This window comes from Protopterus annectens, chromosome 11.part0 (genome assembly GCF_019279795.1).
Source record: "Protopterus annectens isolate FY-2018-M chromosome 11.part0, PAN1.0, whole genome shotgun sequence".
NCBI classification, from domain to species: Eukaryota; Metazoa; Chordata; order Ceratodontiformes; family Protopteridae; genus Protopterus; species Protopterus annectens.
In genome coordinates this window covers 14,834,363-14,857,718 of record NC_056745.1, presented here as the reverse complement: position 1 = coordinate 14,857,718, position 23,356 = coordinate 14,834,363, and the positions used below count along the sequence as shown (strand labels likewise).

Genomic DNA, 23,356 nt, shown 5'->3' with positions numbered 1-23,356 from the left:
CAAGTCTCACCACAAAGTGGTTACCTTCTTTTTCAAAATCCCTAAACCAGTACAAGCAAATGTCACAAGATTCCAAGAGTTCAAATATTAAAAATTTTTCTAAAGTTCTAAGATGAAGTCTCTAAATTTGGGTAGAACTGCACCCCCACAATGTTGACACAGCTAGTAGCTATCCAACTCATTTCTATAGTCATCTTGAAAACTGGATGAATCTGTCAGTCCGTACCAAAACTGTACATAAAAGGAAGGGGAAAGGCAAACCAACCTGCTGGTTCACATGCATAAATAAACAATACATAAAGAAGAAAAAGCTGATTAGATTACAAGGAAAAATTAAAGACCTACATGTCATGGTCAAAATTAAAAGGTTATCCAAGGTACAGAAAATACCACTAGGAACACTAAGGCTTCTCATGAACCTAGGCTGGTATTGGAAGCGAAGACGAATTGCAAATCATTCTTTACTTAAGTCAGGAAGTAAAAAAACAACTGACACTGCCCTGAACTTATACAAAATGGCACTGCTCACTCTGATACAGCAGATATCTCAAATGTACTGGCAAATAAAGTCAGTCCAAAGTTCAGAAATATCTACACAAAACCCATATATACCTCAGGATATCAAACCCCTTATCATCACAAAAGAACCTTTGTTAAAAGTACTCTCCAAAAACTGATACCATTCCAGGATACCTGCTATACAGCATTAATCATGTGCTGGTGGACCCACTCCTACAACTATTCACATGAGCTTATCCACTGGCTTTGTCCCCAAGGTGTGGCACACAGCTCAGGCAATGCCTCTACACAAAGGTGGCCCTACCATGGACTCCAGGAATTACAGACCCATCAGCCTGATGAGCCTCAACTACATTTATTTATTTATTTACTTGATATTTATTGACCGGGATAGTCTGTCTGACCTGTTGTCCTTTTTCAGCCAAGGCCTGGGGAGAAACACTCCACAAATATTCATATACAAAGGAAAATACACAAAAAAAATGCAATGATTAAGATAGCAATTACAGTTATTTACAACTCAAGATAAGAATACATTAATTTGTTCCAGGTGAGTTTAAAAAGTTGATTCAGCACTTTAACAGCAAAATCTATAACAAAAACAGTAAAACAGCAATATTTACATGATATTTTCTTTATAGTCTACAGAAGAAAGGTAATTTTTGCTTTGAGAATTGAGGGGCTGTTACATGAGCATTACCAGTATAGTTCCAGTATAGTACCAGCATAGACCCAGTATAGTGCCAGTATACCAGTATAGACCCAGTATATTACCAGTATATCATAAGGTGCAGTATTAGGAGTGTTAAAGTTTTTAGTTAAAGTAGTCAGAGGAGAATGTGAGTACATGCAAGGAGGCTAGCAGGGGAGGTAGGAGTTGGGTGAGTGAAAGTGAGAGAGGGGAGGGGGTAGCAATGAGTAAGTGAGAGAGATCTGAAGTATAGTTGGAGCAAGTAGTAAGGTTGGGTGAGCAGGGTATATGAATATTTCAGGTAGGGTGATTACAACAGCAGGTCCAGGTGCTAGCTAGGTGGTTTTTAGTGTGATTTTGAATTTTTTTTTTTTTTTTTGAGGTTAATACTTCTTATTGACAGAAGACATTTGTTCCAAGACAGAGAGGGGAAGTAAATATATAAGCTTTGCCCAAATGTTCTTTTAGGTTTGTAGATTTATAAAAGATTTTGGTCAGCACTTCTGAGGGTTCTAGGTGGGTTATAAAGGGATACAAGGGAGGATAGCTTAGGACAGAAGGATTTATCATACAAGACATAATGTGTGGTCTGTAGTTGAGAGACAAGTAGTTGTGGAAATTCTAACCAATATGAGGCGTTTAGGGAAATACAGTGGTGGGTTTTATTGGTGTGGTTAGCAGCGAATCTAGCCACCTTATTATAGGTTGCTTTTAACTTACTTGGGAGGGTGGTCTAAAGGTAAGTTAGGATTTGGGAGCTGTAAAAGAGGCAAGGGAGGAGGTAAGCTTGAGTGAGAGAGATTCTTGACTCATTAGCAAGGAATTTTTAATTTAAGTAGACCAAGCTTTTGATGAGTTTTCTTAATGCAACTAAGAACGTGAAGGTCAAATATGAGCTGGTCATCTATGATGACCCCAGTACTTTTGTATGGGAGTCAACTGAGATAGTAGATTTGTTGTGAGATGTGATAGTGAACAATGATTTGAGGTGGTTGAGTGATTTAGACAAGAATAGTAGGAGTTTAAGTCTTACTTGGATTAAAGATTAGCTGGTTACTGGATCTCCAGGATTCAATTGATCTGAAGGATTTTGGGGTTATGGTGTTCAGATCCGAGAGTTTATCAACAATGTTGATGACTGTGAGTTATCTGCACAATGTATAAGAGATGACTGTGGACCGGATGAATGTAAAAGATTGATAAAGACGTTGAAGCGTAACGGGCCAAGTATTGATTCCTGAGGTACTCCCATCTTGATTGGGAGAGCAGGAAACATAGTGGAAAGCCATTTAACTGACTGCTGTCTGTCTGTGAGGTGGCTGGCAAACCAAGAGATTGTTGAACTTGAGACATTCAGGGTAGAGAGCTGCCCAACAGCAGGGGGTGGAAGACGGTGTCAAAAGCTTTGTAGAGGTCAAGAAACAGACAGGATACCAGTTTGTTGTTGTCACTAGCTAGATAGATAGTATTGGTGAAGGAGATGAGGGCAGTAGAGGTGCTATGTTTGGGGTGAAAGCCATGTTGTCTGGGGGTGAGCAGGTTTTTGAATGAGATATTCCAGGATTTGTTTGTGAACAAATTTCTCCAGAATTTTGGAGAGAGGAGATAGTATTGCAGTAGGCCTGAAGTTGGAATGTTCAGTGGAATTTCCACCTTTGTGAATGGGTATGGTACAGAGCTGTTTCCAGATAGAAGGAACATGTCCTTTCTTGGAAGATGCTCTTCCTGGTGCTAGTGAGTTTTGCTGCAAGAATTAATGTACAAACTGCCCTTTCTTGTGTTCCACCCAGTCAGAGTGGCCTAATTAACCAGTCTTTCCATATGTCTAAGGTTGTTACTGATTTGATCTAAAACCAGACTATTCCACTTTCAGTAGTTTTTTTCGTGAACCTCAGAGTTCAGGAGAAAGAATCCTACAAACCCTTGATATGCACAGACAGTGGAACTTCTGCCTATATAGGACAAAGGAGTTCAAGAAAACTGACCAACAATTTGTTTATTTTACAAGAAGGAAGGTAGCTAAGCCAATCCTGTTAAACAAATAACCATTTTCCAAGTGGCTGGGGCACTGTATTACATTTCCCTTCCAGTAGTATGGGAAACAAGTCCCAGGGCACATTACACTAGATCCACAGTTGCCATGACAGCCTTCCTTGAAGGAATGTCCACCCAGACCATCATAGAAGCAGTGACCCAGTCCTTTCTACACAAGCATGCACGCAGACACACACGCACACGAGCGCACACACACACACACACACACACACACACACACACACACACACACACACACACACACACACACACACACACACACACACACACACACACCTTCTCCAAGAATAACAACTTAGGGACTACATAAAGGGCAAAAGTAGGATTTGTTTCTGCTATCCTGCAAAGCCTGTTTCCAAAAAGTTCATCCACCTCTACACATCTCACTGCTTTGGGAATCATACTAAGAGTGCAGACTGCAGCAGAGATTACTATGACAAACAGTACACTGTTACAGTCTAAGTAACCCTCACACATGCTTTGGGAATCATACTAAGAGTGCAGACTGCAGCAGAGATTGCTATGACAAAACATTACACTGTTGAAGTCTAAGTAACCCTCACACATGCTTTGGGAATCATCCTAAGAGTGTAGACTGCAGCACAGATTACTATGACAACACAGTACACTGTTACAGTCTAAGTAACCCTCACACATGTTTTGGGAATCATACTAAGAGTGCAGACTGCAGCAGAGATTGCTATGACAAAACATTACACTGTTGAAGTCTAAGTAACCCTCAAGCGTGCTTTGGGAATCATCCTAAGACTGCAAACTGCAGCAGACATTACTATGACAAACAGTACACTGTTGCAGTCTAAATAACCCTCACACATGCTTTGGGTATCATCCTAAGAGTGCAGACTGCAGCAGAGATTACTATGACAACACAGTACACTGTTGCAGTCTAAGTAACCCTCACACATGCTTTGGGAATCATCCTAAGAGTGCAGACTGCAGCAGAGATTACTATGGCAAAACAGCACACTGTTGCAGTCTAAGTAACCCTCACACATGCTTTGAGAATCATCCTAAGAGTGCAGACTGCAGCAGAGATTACTATGACAAACAATACACTGTTGCAGTCTAAGTAAGCCTCACACATGCTTTGGGAATCATCCTAAGAGTGCAGACTGCAGCAGAGATTACTATGACAACACAGTACACTGTTACAGTCTAAGTAACCCTCACACATGCTTTGGGAATCATCCTAAGAGTGCAGACTGCAGCAGAGATTACTATGACAACAAAGTACACTGTTGCAGTCTAAGTAACGCTCACACATGCTTTGGGAATCATCCTAAGAGTGTAGACTGCAGCACAGATTACTATGACAAACAGTACACTGTTGCAGTCTAAGTAACCCTCACACATGCTTTGGGAATCATACTAAGAGTGCAGACTGCAGCAGAGATTGCTATGACAAAACATTACACTGTTGCAGTCTAAGTAACCCTCACACATGCTTTTCGAATCATCCTAAGAGTGCAGACTGCAGCAGAAATTACTATGACAAACAGTACACTGTTGCAGTCTAAGTAACCCTCACACATGCTTTGGGAATCATCCTAAGAGTGCAGACTGCAGCAGAGATTACTATGACAAACAGTACTCTGTTGCAGTCTAAATAACCCTCACACATGCTTTGTGAATCATCCTAAGAGTGCAGGAGAGATTACTATGACAACACAGTACACTGTTGCAGTCTACGTAACCCTCACACATGCTTTGGGAATCATCCTAAGAGTGCAGACTGCAGCAGAGATTACTATGACAACACAGTACACTGTTGCAGTCTAAGTAACCCTCACACATGCTTTGGGAATCATCCTAAGAGTGCAGACTGCAGCAGACATTACTATGACAAAACAGTACACTGTTGCAGTCTAAGTAACCATCACACATGCTTTGGGAATCCTCCTAAGTGTGCAGACTGCAGCAGAGATTACTATGACAACACAGTACATTGTTGCAGTGTAAGTAACTCTCACACATGCTTTGGGAATCATCCTGAGTGCAGACTGCAGCAAAGATTACTATGACAAACGGTACACTGTTGCAGTCTAAGTAACCCTCACACATGCTTTGGGAATCATCCTAAGAGTGCAAACTGCAGCAGAAATTACTATGACAAACAGTACACTGTTGCAGTCTAAGTAACCCTCACACATGCTTTGGGAATCATCCTAAGAGTGCAGACTGCAGCAGAGATTACTATGACAACACAGTACACTGTTGCAGTCTAAGTAACCCTCACACATGCTTTGGGAATCATCCTAAGAGTGCAGACTGCAGCAGAGATTACTATGACAAACAGTACTCTGTTGCAGTCTAAATAACCCTCACACATGCTTTGTGAATCATCGTAAGAGTGCAGACTGCAGCAGAGATTACTATGACAACACAGTACACTGTTGCAGTCTACGTAACCCTCACATATGCTTTGTGAATCATCCTAAGAGTGCAGACAGCAGCAAAGATTACTATGACAAACGGTACACTGTTGCTGTCTAAGTAACCCTCACACATGCTTTGGGAATCATCCTAAGAGTGCAGACTGCAGCAGAGATTACTATGACAACACAGTACACTGTTGCAGTCTGAGTAACCCTCAGACATGCTTTGGGAATCATCCTAAGAGTGCAGACTGCAGCAGAGATTACTGTGACAAACAGTACCCTGTTGCAATCTAAATAACCCTCACACATGCTTTGTGAATCATCCTAAGAGTGCAGAGTGCAGGAGAGATTACTATGACAACACAGTACACTGTTGCAATCTAAGTAACCCTCACACATGCTTTGGGAATCATCCTAAGAGTGCAGACTGCAGCAGAGATTACCATGACAACACAGTACACTGTTGCAGTCTAAGTAACCCTCACACATGCTTTGGTAATCCTCCTAAGTGTGCAGACTGCAGCAGAGATTACTATGACAACACAGTACACTGTTGCAGTCTACGTAACCCTCACATATGCTTTGTGAATCATCCTAAGAGTGCAGACAGCAGCAAAGATTACTATGACAAACGGTACACTGTTGCTGTCTAAGTAACCCTCACACATGCTTTGGGAATTATCCTAAGAGTGCAGACTGCAGCAGAGATTACTATGACAAACAGTACACTGTTGCAGTCTAAGTAACCCTCACACATGTTTTGGGAATCATCCTTAGAGTGCAGACTGCAGCAGAGATTACTATGACAAACAGTACACTGCTGCAGTCTAAGTAACCCTCACACATGCTTAGGGAATCATCCTAAGAGTGCAGACTGCAGCAGAGAGTACTATGACAAACAGTACACTGTTGCAGTCTAAGTAACCCTCACACATGCTTTGGGAATCATCCTAAGAGTGCAGACTGCAGCAGAGATTACTATGACAACACAGTACACTGTTGCAGTCTAAGTAACTTTCACACATGCTTTGGGAAACATCCTAAGAGTGCAGACTGCAGCAGAGATTAGTATGACAACACAGTACACTGTTGCAGTCTACGTAACCCTCACACATGCTTTGTGAATCATCCTAAGAGTGCAGACTGCAGCAAAGATTACTATGACAAACGGTACACTGTTGCTGTCTAAGTAACCCTCACACATGCTTTGGGAATCATCCTAAGAGTGCAGACTGCAGCAAAGATTACTATGACAAACGGTACACTGTTGCTGTCTAAGTAACCCTCACACATGCTTTGGGAATCATCCTAAGAGTGCAGACTGCAGCAGAGATTACTATGACAAACAGTACACTGTTGCAGTCTAAGTAATCTTCACACATGCTTTGGGAATCATCCTAAGAGTGCAGACTGCAGCAGAGATTACTATGACAACACAGTACACTGTTGCAGTCTAAGTAACCCCCACACATGCTTTGGGAATCATCCTAAGAGTGCATACTGCAGCAGAGATTACTATGACAAACAGTACACTGTTGCAGTCTAAGTAACCCTCACACATGCCTTGGGAATCATCCTTAGAGTGCAGACTGCAGCAGAGATTATTATGACAAACAGTACACTGCTGCAGTCCAAGTAACCCTCACACATGCTTAGGGAATCATCCTAAGAGTGCAGACTGCAGCAGAGAGTACTATGACAAACAGTACACTGTTGCAGTCTAAGTAACTCTCACACATGCTTTGGGAATCATCCTAAGAGTGCAGACTGCAGCAGAGATTACTATGACAACACAGTACACTGTTGCAGTCTAAGTAACCCTCACACATGCTTTGGGAATCATCCTAAGAGTGTAGACTGCAGCAAAGATTACTATGACAAACAGTACACTGTTGCAGTCTAAGTAACGCTCACACATGCTTTGGGAATCATCCTAAGAGTGCAGACTGCAGCAGAGGTTATTATGACAACACAGTACACTGTTGCAGTCTAAGTAACCCTCACACATGCTTTGGGAATCATCCTAAGACTGCAGACTGCAGCAGAGATTACTAGTACAAGCAGTACACTATTGCAGTCTAAGTAACCCCCACACATGCTTTGGGAATTATCCTAAGAGTGTAAACTGCAGCAGAGATTACTATGACAAACAGTAAACTGTTGCAGTCTAAGTAACCCTCACACATGCTTTGGGAATCCTCCTAAGTGTGCAGACTGCAGCAGAGATTACTATGACAAACAGTACACTGTTGCAGTCTAAGTAACCCTCACACATGCTTTGGGAATCCTCCTAAGTGTGCAGACTGCAGCAGAGATTACTATGACACACAGTACACTGTTGCAGTCTAAGTAACCCTCACACATGCTTTGGGAATCCTCCTAAGTGTGCAGACTGCAGCAGAGATTATTATGACAAACAGTACACTGCTGCAGTCCAAGTAACCCTCACACATGCTTAGGGAATCATCCTAACAGTGCAGACTGCAGCAGAGAGTACTATGACAAACAGTACACTGTTGCAGTCTAAGTAACTCTCACACATGCTTTGGGAATCATCCTAAGAGTGCATACTGCAGCAGAGATTACTATGACAACACAGTACACTGTTGCAGTCTAAGTAACCCTCACACATGCTTTGGGAATCATCCTAAGAGTGTAGACTGCAGCAAAGATTACTATGACAAACAGTACACTGTTGCAGTCTAAGTAACGCTCACACATGCTTTGGGAATCATCCTAAGAGTGCAGACTGCAGCAGAGGTTATTATGACAACACAGTACACTGTTGCAGTCTAAGTAACCCTCACACATGCTTTATGAATCATCCTAAGAGTGCAGACTGCAGCAGAGATTACTATGACAAGCAGTACACTATTGCAGTCTAAGTAACCCCCACACATGCTTTGGGAATTATCCTAAGAGTGTAAACTGCAGCAGAGATTACTATGACAAACAGTACACTGTTGCAGTCTAAGTAACCCTCACACATGCTTTGGGAATCCTCCTAAGTGTGCAGACTGCAGCAGAGATTACTATGACAAACAGTACACTGTTGCAGTCTAAGTAACCCTCACACATGCTTTGGGAATCCTCCTAAGTGTGCAGACTGCAGCAGAGATTACTATGACACACAGTACACTGTTGCAGTCTAAGTAACCCTCACACATGCTTTGGGAATCCTCCTAAGTGTGCAGACTGCAGCAGAGATTACTATGACAAACAGTACACTGTTGCAGTCTAAGTAACCCTCACACATGCTTTGGGAATCATCCTCAGAGTGCAGACTGCAGCAGAGATTACTATGACAACACAGTACACTGTTGCAGTCTAAGTAACCCTCACACATGCTTTGGGAATCATCCTAAGAGTGCAGACTGCAGCAGACATTACTATGACACACAGTACACTGTTGCAGTCTAAGTAACCCTCACACATGCTTTGGGAATCCTCCTAAGTGTGCAGACTGCAGCAGAGATTACTATGACAAACAGTACACTGTTGCAGTCTAAGTAACCCTCACACATGCTTTGGGAATCCTCCTAAGTGTGCAGACTGCAGCAGAGATTACTATTTACCAGAAAGGCTCATCCAGACTCTGCTACACTTTGCTGTGAAGGAAATGTTAGTTTGCTGTTATTTTTTGTATTTCTGTATTGCCTTTCTATATTTTGAATACTGTAGTTTGTTTTCTTTACCTTGTGTTTTGCTTGCATTCCATTTTAACAGCATATTAAAACTTCAAAAGAGACCACAGCTCTCTCTGTTCTGAGTCAGGCAGAATTTTTTCCCTCCCTCCCAACCATTTAAGTTGTCTTGTTAAATACCACTGTCTTTCTAGTTGCCCGCCTCTTATGTTAATCTGACCATATATCTCATTTCTCTCTACTTTCACTGGCTTATGTGAGTAATCACAAAACCATCACTTTTGAAATCCCACCCCTTCAATTATTTAAATTTATTGGCCATCCTACAGTATTTCATAGTACCAAAATACAAAAGTAACCACCCCTTTCAGTCCATCTTGCTGTTCTAAAATAGTAACTCTCCAGTAAACCTTAACTTTTAAACAGGTAAAACTCAAGTTACCTACTTTCATATCTAACTTCTCTACTGCACACTGCAGAGTGCATTCTTTTCAATCTTACCTTTAAGCATCCCTGTTACTAGCACTTTCTCTAATACCTAAAAAGATCATCTCTACTTGACTCCAAGTAGACTTTTCTCTATCTGTTAAACCTAGCACTTGCTCCTACAATACTTATTACCTTGATATGGCACTCTTATAGATAGCACCCCAAAAAGGCAACCCCCCATTTCTCGGTCACCCACGTCCCCCGGAATCTCTTTTAAAGTTTTTTTGTCAAGTCCTTCTAGCATGTCGAGGGATCAGTTGCTAGTGTCCTCTCCTGCTCAGCTGGTGAGCCTGGGAATATTGAGGCAATGTTACAGTTGCCTCATGTACACAGACAACCCTCTCCTCCTCCCACAAAACACAAATACATGCGAGAGATGCAACTATATGGCCAAACTGGAGGCTGAGCTCTCTCAACATAGGACTGGCAAGACCAGTCAGGAGGAGAAGGTTACCACACACACTATAGACCCAGTCTCACATAGTACCATCACAACCTCAAATCATACACATAAACACACAAAGACATACTCGGCTCTGATCAAAAATCTACCAAAACAGCAGAGGCCACCAAAGCAGACACCCAAACAACCACCACCTCAGAACACAACACCTGCAACACATAGACCTCACAGTCAGAGTGTCAAACAGTCACAGCCCTTAAGGCCAAACACAATGCCAGACACACTAGTCATTGGTGACTCCATAGTCAGACACACTGGCGTCCCGCTCACCAGACTGAGTAAGGAGAAGGTCACAGTAAGCTGCCTGTCGGGCGCTAGAATCCGCCACATAACGCAAGCACTCAGGTCTCTCAACAGCAGGTACAAATACGACTCAGTCATTGTCCACGCTGGTGTAAACGACCTGAGACGTACCTCCTTGGACTACATGAAAAGAGACATTGAGGAGCTCTCTGATTATGTAGCCCAGGCAGGTATGACCCTGACCTTGAGCAGTATCCTACCTTCACCAAGAATGATGCCACAATACAGAGATAAGATGATCAGCTTTAACAATTGGCTTAAACTCTGGTGTCATTCAAAGGGGATCCAATGTCTGTCTGCCTGGGATGACATGCTGGACAAGCCACGCTGTCGCAAGGGACGGCTTGCACCTGTCACCCTGGGATTCGAATATTGGCAAAGACTCTTGCCACCCCATAGTGCCTTTTTAGGCAAGGCTCAAATTCTAAACCTACCACCCTAGAACACAAAAAGGAAAAAAACTAAGGGTAATGCTGCTCAATGCCAGAAGTCTAAATCTCAAAATGCACGACTCGAGGCCCTTCTCAGTATGGAGAACATCGATGTCTGTGCAGTGACAGAAACCTGGTTCAAGGCTCCTGAGAGCACCCCAGCACTATCAGGTTTTACCTCTTATCATGCGTTCCGGCCCCAAAATCCGGACAATACCAAGAAAGGAGGGTATCCATATTCATCAAGGACACCCACACCTCAAGACTGGTGGCAACGCACGATGCATCGGAGACCACCCAGGTGCAATTAACCATAGGCAAGACTGCTCTGCAAATTGTAGCATGTTACAGGCCACCCTCACAAACTCAGGAACCTCACATGGCCTTCCTGAAAACACTAGAGGGATAAATGTATCACCAAACACCATCATACTAGGTGACTTCAATTACCCTAATATAGACTGGGAACACTACTCAAGCCCAAACACCCTAGCCCAAAAGTTCCTGGAATTCATAAACTCAAATGCCATGGAACAACTAGTCACCATCCCCACAAGAGGAGAAAACATACTTGATCTCATCATCACGAACATGGGAGCACAATGTTCAACACCGAAGTATACCCCTCACTGGTGAGATCAGATCACAAACTAATCTCGCTGGAGGTCCTCATCCCACCCCACCTGAAATAAAAAGACCACAGTAAAGAACTTCTCAAAGCCGACTTCACACTTCTAAAGACTAGTGTGGTCTCCTTTAAGGCCCCGAGCGGAAAACAGTACTCAAGCCGCTGAATCACTTACAAATGCCTTCTACCAGCACCTGCAGGACTGCATGGATAAGGCAATCCCAAGCAAAACAAAGACTCTTTGTACCAAAGGCAAGTGTCCAGTCTGGTGGACCCCAGCCATAAACAAACTCTACAACAAAAGGAGGAAGCTACTACAAGATAGAGCAAAATCCTTAAAAGGTAAGACACCCTTGATCACTATAAGTAAAAACTAAGAGCTCTCATAAAATCATCCAAAGCAAATTTTGAGAGAAAAATAGCTAAAGACTCAAAAGACAATCATAAGGCCTTCTTTAGCTATGTTAGAAACCTGGGAGGAAACTCCCAGATATGCTCAGAACTAGTTCAAAATGATGTGAAGATTACTGATCCTACAGACATTGCCAACATACTGGCTGACAGGTTCAGTGCAAACTTCTCCCAAAAGGAGAGATATCTATACCAGCGATTGCAGCCCCCAAACATCTCCAACGCCCAAGTGAGAACTGCTCTCTCCAAAGCAAAAACACAGCATCCATGGGACCTGATGGTGTCCCCGGCTGTGTGCTCCACGAACTCAACGAGGAATTAAACCCACAGCTAGGACAGCTGTTTAATCATAGTCTTACCTCTGGATACGCACCCAGGAGTGGCGCACTGCAACTGTGGTCCCACTTCACAAAGGTGGTGCCTCCACTGACCCTGGAAATTACCGCCCATTAGCTTGACAAGCCTTATCTGCAAAGCCATGGAGAGGATCATAATGGACCTCATAAATAAAGACATAGGGAATTTGCAGACTTTGGATCCATCCCAGTTTGGCTTTGTCAAAGGCAGATCATGCCTTCTAAACTTGGTTGACTTTTTCAAACGGTCACCAAAGCCATTGATGAGGGAAAGGCAGTCCATACAGCCTACCTCGATCTGGCGAAGGCCTTGATACAATACCCCACTCGGGTATCATTGAAAAACTCATCAGCTTAAATGTTAACCCATACATCACAAGATGGGTTGCAAACTGGCTGAGTGACAGAACCCACAGGGTCAGAGTTGCTGGCGCCATGTCAGACTCAAAGCCTGTCACAAGTGGTGTACCACAGGGCTCAGTCCTGGGCCCACTCTTGTTTGGCATCTACTTTTCCAAGTACAAGCAAACACAGGAGGGTTATGGCTGACAAAGTTTGCAGATGACTGCAAACTGGGCCATAGTAGAAAACACATCTGACACAGATATCCTTCAGAAGGGTCTCACAGAAATGGATCACTGGTGCCAGGGCCATGGCCTAAGCCTAAATGCCAAAAACTCCATAGTCATACCCTTCGGGAAAAACAAGGTTACCCCTAGCTACCAAATAGGTGGCAATCCACTGAGCACAGAAGAAGTTATCAGGGACCTGGGGACCCAGGTTGATAGTAGTCTGTCATTCGACACCCATGTAGCTAAAGTAGTTAGGAAGACCTTCTACATTGCCCACCTTATCATGAAGGGATTCTCATCTAGATCAAGGGAGGTCATAGTCTCCCTATACTCATCACTCATCAGACCAATGATTGAGTAGAATGCCCCATTCTGAATGTATCTGACCCTACACTTGGAGCAGCTGGAGAGGCCACAATAGTTCCTCACCAAAAGGATAAAGGGTCTCAAACATCTGTCCTATGCTGCCCGACTGAAAGAACTCCAGCTCTATTCAGTCGCCACCGCTTGCTCAGAGGTGACCTTTGCCTAACATACAAGGCCATGTCAAACCCAGATTTGATGAATATGCTTCACCTCAAAAATCTAGATCCGTCAGAGCCACAAGGGCGGAGACTTAAACCTCGACACAGCTATTAATAGGACGTGCTGGAGGGATAGATTCATCACCCAAAGACTCCCTATGCTGTGGAATAAAATCCCGGTATATGTGAGGCAGAGCACCTCGCTGGCCTTGTTCAAGAGAAATCTTGACCAATGGATGGGAGATCGCAGATATACCCCAGGGATTACCTCAGTGTCACTGCTCGACAGAGGCACAGCAAAATAATGGGTATAGTTCCCCATACTAAAGGGGTGGCATAAGCCACAAAACTATGGGCTAGGCTTGTAAATGCCCTCGGGCAGATAGCCTAGTATGAACCTATGAACCTATGACAAACGGTACACTGTTGCAGTCTAAGTAACCCTCACACATGCTTTGGGAATCATCCTAAGAGTGCAGACTGCAGCAGAAATTACTATGACAAACAGTACACTGTTGCAGTCTAAGTAATCCTCACACATGCTTTGGGAATCATCCTAAGAGTGCAGACTGCAGCAGAGATTACTGTGACAAACAGTACACTGTTGCAGTCTAAGTAACCCTCACACATGCCTTGGGAATCATCCTTAGAGTGCAGACTGCAGCAGAGATTATTATGACAAACAGTACACTGCTGCAGTCCAAGTAACCCTCACACATGCTTAGGGAATCATCCTAAGAGTGCAGACTGCAGCAGAGAGTACTATGACAAACAGTACACTGTTGCAGTCTAAGTAACTCTCACACATGCTTTGGGAATCATCCTAAGAGTGCAGACTGCAGCAGAGGTTATTATGACAACACAGTACACTGTTGCAGTCTAAGTAACCCTCACACATGCTTTGGGAATCATCCTAAGAGTGCAGACTGCAGCAGAGATTACTATGACAACACAGTACACTGTTGCAGTCTAAGTAACCCTCACACATGCTTTGGGAATCCTCCTAAGTGTGCAGACTGCAGCAGAGATTACTATGACAACACAGTACACTGTTGCAGTGTAAGTAACCCTCACACATGCTTTGGGAATCATCCTAAGAGTGCAGACTGCAGCAAAGATTACTATGACAAACGGTACACTGTTGCAGTCTAAGTAACCCTCACACATGCTTTGGGAATCATCCTAAGAGTGCAGACTGCAGCAGAAATTACTATGACAAACAGTACACTGTTGCAGTCTAAGTAACCCTCACACATGCTTTGGGAATCATCCTAAGAGTGCAGACTGCAGCAAAGATTACTATGACAAACAGTACACTGTTGCAGTCTAAGTAACCCTCACACATGCTTTGGGAATCATCCTAAGAGTGCTGACTGCAGCAGAGATTACTATGACAAACAGTACACTGTTGCAGTCTAAGTAACCCTCACACTGTCCTCCTTGACTTCACCTGTTTTTTTCTGGGTTCCTCTGGGGTTGGGGGGCATTCCCATCCTGTCTTCCCCCTCCTCCCTTTTGTTGCTACCATACCAAAACTAAAGTCCTTTTTCATTTATTTTTATTTTTTGTCAGCCTTCCAGTTGGTGTTTTGGGATTGGGGCACCTTTGCGTGGACCTTAGCAAGTGCTGGAGTTTCTAGTTGGTCTGCTGTGCTCTAAACCAGGGATGATGTCCCTGTGTTGGAAAGAGGACTTTAGCATAAGCTCAGGGGAGAGAACAGGTTTGGAGGACTGCCTAGCAGTGGGATACCTGCAGAGCAGGATTTCCCAAGAGTGAGGACTATGACAGCAAAACTACTCAAACATCCTCATTTGTGGTACGTTTCAAACATAACTGTACTTTCCTTCAAAACACATTTCTATCTATTGTACTCATATTAATTTGTTGTATCCATGCTTGAATTGTTTTCATATCATAGAATCATACAATTTACAAGACATGTGGAAGCCATGCCAATACCCACCCTTAGACCTTACCTCCTTTTTCAAGGAGCAATAGGCCAGTCATATCAGCAGTAAAGTTATACATACCCATCCAATGGTCTAATTTTGTCTTAAAGAAAGACAAGTATGTCACATTACTTGATGTGGAGAGGCAGCCTGCTCCAGAGAAAGGGTACTCATGTGACAAATCTGTCTTCCCAAAATAATTTGTTTATTTGCAAAATTAGGTTCAGATTTCAAGTTGTATGTACTCACTGGATTAATTGATTTATGGAGAAATAAGAGGTCTTGGACAGATGGCTCCCTAACTGCCCCAAAGGTGTGGCACAGATCATCTCTAAGGAGTCTATAGGACACTGAATATAGGGACAAGGCCGCCTGTGTCTCTAAATACCTCAAGTCGTTTATTCCCTTCCCCCCTCTCCCCTTATGGGTCCTCGAATAATAGGTTTAATTATTGACTGTTTTATCCTTGATACTGACTCTACCTTAGCATTCTAGTTCACTGTCACATATGTTTTTCTGACCTGTCTACTGCTTATCTATCTTTTATTTAATCTAACTTCAGAATACTCTATACCACGTATTTTACTTTTATCTGACTTTTTCTCTATTTTCATACTTTTGTCAGTGTTAGTTTTTCGTAAATTGCTATATAAGTCTACACTGGTACTTTTGTATTATGTTTATTTTGGTCTCTTGTAATAATTGTATTATTTCGTGTATTTGGAGCTTTTCTCCCCGGGCCTCTACTGAAAACGGATATATGTCCAGTAAGACTAGCCCGGTCAACAAATGTAAAATAAAAATAAATAAAATAAATAAATGTCTCTCCAACTGTTTCTTATGTTTAAAAGATACATTCCTAAAGGGACATGTCACTTTATGAAAGTCTTTGGATTTAAAGGAAATACCCATCATGATCAGTTTTGCCAGCTAAAAGGATTTCCTGATCGCTGTTGCAATGTGATAATCAAAGGTAAGTTATTTTCCCATTATCCAAGGTGTCTCACAATGTCTTCATTTAGGAGTGGGTGTTATATATACTATAAGCTAGATGGTTCATTGATAGGTAATGTCAGCTTATAACACACAATTAATGCCAGCTTACGTAACACATACTTAATGCTAGCTTATAACACATAATTAACGCCATCTTATTTAACACATAATTAATGCTAGTTTATTTAACACATAATTACGGTCCCATTTTGGGGTCTCTCTGTCTCTCTCTCTCTCTACTGGGTGGTCTGAAGTAAATGAAAGGTAAGCGAGTCCCCCTAGGAATTCCTTAACTGAAGCCCTTAAATGCAAGGGGGGGGGTTCTATGGACAAGTAAGCCAAAATAACAGAAACATAAAAGTTATAGATGCATAAGCTAAGCCATATCTGTAGATGTCTGACAGGTACTCCAGGACCAATGCCACCTTAGCCTTTCTAGGGTCAAGGTCCCTGGAGTGGCATCAGACAGTGAACCTTTTCCACTTTGATGTGTAAGACTTTCTTGTGCTGGGTTTCCTAGCCTCCTTCATAATGCTAGCATATCCTCAGAAAAGTTGTGGCTGTCTGAGATCAGTGTGAGATCATTCAGGCTTTCATCTTTAGTGTGCTTAGACAGGAGTGTAGCATGGACCCCTTGTTTTGAGTTAGTAGGTCCACTGTTTGAGGCAGTACCTCATGTTTTCCTTTTGCCAGGTCATACAGGAGAGAGAAGCTGTACTGCCTTAGTCAAAAGGGAACCATGAGAACCATCTGTGGCCTCTCCACCTGCAGATAAAACCTTGGGACTCAAGGGTAAGGGAAGAAAGCATACAGAAGAGTCTTGTCCATTCCAAAGAGAAGCCATCTGTCATCCAGACTCCTGTAGTTACTAGGCATGAGCAAAACTGTCACAGGTGCCTGTACAGATGAGAGGCAAACAGGTCCCTCTCCAGGATACTTTACCTCCTGGTTAGAGCGATGAAGGTTTCTCTGTGCTGCATCCATCTGCAGGGTCTACATAACTCCTGTCAGCTAGTCTGCTGTCTCATTCTGAATATACGTGGCCTTCAAAGATATTCCCATCTCTGTTGCAATCCTAAATATGCCAGGTAGATAGCAGTGGGCCTCTCATTGTTGTTTACATAACACATTACTGCAGTATTGTCTGTCTGTACCTGTAGGACTCCGACCGACACATCACTGCAGTATTGCCTGTCTGTGCCTGTAGGACTACCCCCTGACACATCACTGCAGTATTGTCTGTCTGTACCTGTAGGACTCCCCCCTGACACATCACTGCAGTATTGTCTGTCTGTACCTGTAGGACTCCCCCCTGACACATCACTGCAGTATTGTCTGTCTGTACCTGTAGGACTCCCCCCGACACATCACTGCAGTATTGTCTGTCTGTGCCTGCAGGACTCCTCCCTGATACATCACTGCAGTATTGTCTGTCTGTACCTGTAGGACTCCCCCCTGACACATCACTGCAGTATTGTCTGTCTGTGCCTGTAGGACTCCCCCCTGACACATCACTGCAGTATTGTCTGTCTGTACCTGTAGGACTCCCCCCTGACACATCACTGCAGTATTGTCTGTCTGCATCTGTAGGAGTCCCCCCCTGATACATCACTGCTTTATTGTCTGTCTGTACCTGTAGGACTTCCCTACTGACACATCACTGCAGTATTGTATGTCTGTACCTGTAGGACTCCCCCCCTGACACATCACTGCAGTATTGTCTGTCTGTACCTGTAGGTTACCCCCTGACACATCACTGCAGTATTGTCTGTCTGTACCTGTAGGACTTCCCCCCGGCACATCACTGCAGTACTGTCTGCTGTGCCTGTAGGACTCCCCCCTGGCACATCACTGCAGTATTGTCTGTCTGTGCCTGTAGGACTCCCCCCTGACACATCACTGCAGTATTGTCTGTCTGTACCTGTAGGACATCCCCCTGACACATCACTGCAGTATTGTCTGTCTGAACCTGTAGGACTCCCCCCCTGACACATCACTGCAGTATTGTCTGTCTGTACCTGTAGGACTCCCCCCTGACACATCACTTCAGTATTGTCTGTCTGTACCTGTAGGACTCCCCCCTGACACATCACTGCAGTATTGTCTGTCTGTACCTGTAGGACTCCCCCCTGACACATTACTGCAGTATTGTCTGTCTGTACCTGTAGGACTCCCCCCCGATATACCACTGCAGTATTGTCTGTCTGTACCTGTAGGACTCCCCCCTGACACATCACTGCAGTATTGTCTGTCTGTACCTGTAGAACTCCCCCCCTGACACATCACTGCAGTATTGTCTGTCTGTGCCTGTAGTACTCCCCCCTGACACATCACTGCAGTATTGCCTGTCTGTGCCTGCAGGACTCCCCCCTGACACATCACTGCAGAATTGTCTATCTGTACCTGTAGGACTCCCCCCTGACACATCACTGCAGTATTGTCTGTCTGTGCCTGTAGAAATCCCCCTGACACATCACTGCAGTATTGTCTGTCTGTACCTGTAGGACTCCCCCCCCCTGACATATCACTGCAGTATTGTCTGTCTATACCTGTAGAACTCCCCCCTGACACATCACTGCACTATTGTCTGTCTGTGCCTGTAGGACTCCCCCCTGACACATCACTGCAGTATTGTCTGTCTGTGCCTGTAGGACTCGCCCTGACACATCACTGCAGTATTGTCTGTCAGTACCTGTAGGACTCCCCCCTGACATATCACTGCAGTATTGTCTGTCTATACCTGTAGGACTCCCCCCATGACACATCACTGCAGTATTTTCTCTCTGTATCTGTAGGACTCCTCCCTGACACATCACTGCAGTATTGTCTGTCTGAACCTGTAGGACTCCCCCCCCGACACATCACTGCAGTATTGTCTGTCTGTACCTGTAGGACTCCCTCCTGACACATCACTGCAGTATTGTCTGTCTGCATCTGTAGGAGTCCCCCCTGATACATCACTGCAGTATTGTCTGTCTGTACCTGTAGGACTTCCCCCTGACACATCACTGCAGTATTGTCTGTCTGTGCCTGCAGGACTCCTCCCTGATACATCACTGCAGTATTGTCTATCTGTACCTGTAGGACTCCCCCCTAACACATCACTGCAGTATTGTCTATCTGTGCCTGTAGGACTCCCCCTGACACATCACTGCAGTATTGTCTGTCAGTACCTGTAGGACTCCCCTTGACATATCACTGCAGTATTGTCTGTCTATACCTGTAGGACACCCCCCCGACACATCACTGCACTATTGTCTCTCTGTGCCTGTAGGACTCCCCCCCTGACACATCACTGCAGTGTTGTTTGTCTGTACCTGTAGGACTCCCCCCTGACACATCACTGCAGTATTGTCTGTCTGTGCCTGTAGGACACCCCCTGACACATCACTACAGTATTGTCTCTCTGTACCTGTAGGACTCCTCCCTGACACATCACTGCAGTATTGTCTGTCTGAACCTGTAGGACTCCCCCCCGACACATCATTGCAGTATTGTCTGTCTGTACCTGTAGGACTCCCCCCTGACACATCACTGCAGTATTGTCTGTCTGCACCTGTAGGAGTCCCCCCTGATACATCACTGCAGTATTGCCTGTCTGTGCCTGCAGGACTCCTCCCTGATACATCACTGCAGTATTGTCTATCTGTACCTGTAGGACTTCCCCCTGACACATCACTGCAGTATTGTCTGTCTGTGCCTGCAGGACTCCTCTCTGATACATCACTGCAGTATTGTCTGTCTGTACCTGTAGGACTCCCCCCTGACACATCACTGCAGTATTGTCTGTCTGTGCCTGTAGGACTCCCCCCTGACACATCACTGCAGTATTGTCTGTCAGTACCTGTAGGATACCCCCTGACATATCACTGCAGTATTGTCTGTCTGTACCTGTAGGACTCCCCCCTGACACATCACTGCAGTATTGTCTGTCTGCATCTGTAGGAGTCCCCCCTGATACATCACTGCTGTATTGTCTGTCTGTACCTGTAGGACTTCCCCCGACACATCACTGCAGTATTGTCTGTCTGTGCCTGCAGGACTCCTCCCTGATACATCACTGCAGTATTGTCTATCTGTACCTGTAGGACTCCCCCCTGACACATCACTGCAGTATTGTCTGTCTGTGCCTGTAGGACTCTCCCTGACACATCACAGCAGTATTGTCTGTCAGTACCTGTAGGACTCCCCCCTGACATATCACTGCAGTATTGTCTGTCTATACCTGTAGGACTCCCCCCCCCGACACATCACTGCACTATTGTCTCTCTGTGCCTGTAGGACTCCCCCCTGACACATCACTGCAGTATTGTTTGTCTGTACCTGTAGGACTCCCCCCTGACACATCACTGCAGTATTGTCTGTCTGTGCCTGTAGGACACCCCCTGACACATCACTACAGTATTGTCTCTCTGTACCTGTAGGACTCCTCTCTGACACATCACTGCAGTATTGTCTGTCTGAACCTGTAGGACTCCCCCCAACACATCATTGCAGTATTGTCTGTCTGTACCTGTAGGACTCCCCCCTGACACATCACTGCAGTATTGTCTGTCTGCACCTGTAGGAGTCCCCCCTGATACATCACTGCAGTATTGTCTGTCTGTACCTGTAGGACTTCCCCCTGACACATCACTGCAGTATTGTCTATCTGTGCCTGCAGGACTCCTCCCTGATACATCATTGCAGTATTGTCTCTCTGTACCTGTAGGACTCCCCCCTGACACATCACTGCAGTATTGTCTGTCTGTGCCTGTAGGACTCCCCCCTGACACATCACTGCAGTATTGTCTGTCAGTACCTGTAGGATACCCCCTGACACATCACTGCAGTATTGTCTGTCTGTACCTGTAGGACTCCCCCCTGACACATCACTGCAGTATTGTCTGTCTGTACCTGTAGGACTCCCCCCTGACACATCACTGCAGTATTGTCTGTCTGTACCTGTAGGACTCCATACTGACACATCACTGCAGTATTGTATGTCTGTACCTGTAGGACTCCCCCCCTGACACATCACTGCAGTATTGTCTGTCTGTACCTGTAGGTTACCCCCTGACACATCACTGCAGTATTGTCTGTCTGTACCTGTAGGTCTTCCCCCCGGCACATCACTGCAGTACTGTCTGCTGTGCCTGTAGGACTCCCCCCTGGCACATCACTGCAGTACTGTCTGTCTGTGCCTGTAGGACTCCCCCCTGACACATCACTGCAGTATTGTCTGTCTGTACCTGTAGGACATCCCCCTGACACATCACTGCAGTATTGTCTGTCTGAACCTGTAGGACTCCCCCCCGACACATCACTGCAGTATTGTCTGTCTGTACCTGTAGGACTCCCCCCTGACACATCAATTCAGTATTGTCTGTCTGTACCTGTAGGACTCCCCCCTGACACATCACTGCAGTATTGTCTGTCTGTACCTGTAGGACTCCCCCCTGACACATTACTGCAGTATTGTCTGTCTGTACCTGTAGGACTCCCCCCCTGACATACCACTGCAGTATTGTCTGTCTGTACCTGTAGGACTCCCCCCTGACACATCACTGCAGTATTGTCTGTCTGTACCTGTAGGACTCCCCCCCTGACACATCACTGCAGTATTGTCTGTCTGTGCCTGTAGTACTCCCCCCTGACACATCACTGCAGTATTGTCTGTCTGTACCTGTAGGACTCCCCCCTGACACATCACTGCAGTATTGCCTGTCTGTACCTGTAGGACTCCCCCATGACACATCACTGCAGTATTGTCTCTCTGTACTTGTAGGACTCCCCCCCAACACATCACTGCAGTATTGTCTCTCTGTGCCTGTAGGACTCCCCCCCCGACACATCACTGCAGTATTGTCTGTCTGTGCCTGTAGGAATCCCTCCTGACACATCACTGCAGTATTGTCTGTCTGTGCCTGTAGGACTCCCCCCTGACACATCACTGCAGTATTGGCGGTCTATGCCTGTAGGAATCCCCCCAACAAATCACTGCAGTATTGTCTGTCTGTACCTGTAGGACTTCCCCCCCAACACATCACTGCAGTATTGTCTATCTGTACCTGTAGGACTCCCCCCTGACACATCACTGCAGTATTGTATGTACCTGTAGGACTCCCCCCTGACACATCACTGCAGTATTGTCTCTCTGTCCCTGTAGGACTCCCCCCCAACACATCACTGCAGTACTGTCTCTCTGTGCCTGTAAGACTCCCCCTGACACCTCACTGCAGTATTGTCTGTCTGTACCTGTAAGACTTCCCCCGACACATCACTGCAGTATTGTCTGTCTGTACCTGTAAGACTCCCCCTGACACCTCACTGCAGTATTGTCAGTCTGTACCTGTAGGACTCCCCCCTGACATATCACTGCAGTATTGTCTGTCTGTGCCTGTAGGACTCCCCCCCCTGACACATCACTGCAGTATTATCTGTCTGTGCCTGTAGGACTCCCTCCTGACACATCACTGCAGTATTGTCTGTCTATGCCTGTAGGACTCCCCCCAACACATCACTGCAGTATTGTCTGTCTGTACCTGTAGGACTCCTTCCTGACATATCACTGCAGTATTGTCTGTCTGTGCCTGTAGGACTTCTCCCAGACACATCACTGTAGTATTGTCTGTCAGTATCTGTAGGACTCCCCCCTGACACATCACTGCAGTATTGTCTGTCTGTACCTGTAGAACTTCCCCCTGACACATCACTGCAGTATTGTCTGTCTGTACGTGTAGGACTCCCCCTGACACATCACTGCAGTATTGTCTGTCTGTACCTGTAGGACTCTCCCCGACACATCACTGCAGTATTGTCTGTCTGTACCTGTAGGACTCCCCCTGGCACATCACTGCAGTATTGTCTGTCTGCACCTGTAGGAGTCCCCCCTGATACATCACTGCAGTATTGTCTGTCTGTACCTGTAGGACTTCCCCCTTACA

The 23,356-nt window shown here is 45.0% G+C and overlaps 1 protein-coding gene across 4 annotated transcripts in view; it reads right to left on the bottom strand.

Annotated features, from left to right (window-relative positions):
- Positions 1–23,356, bottom strand: part of LOC122815127 (gastrula zinc finger protein XlCGF26.1-like) — a 289,579-nt gene that overhangs the window by 24,485 nt on the left and 241,738 nt on the right. The window lies entirely within an intron of this gene.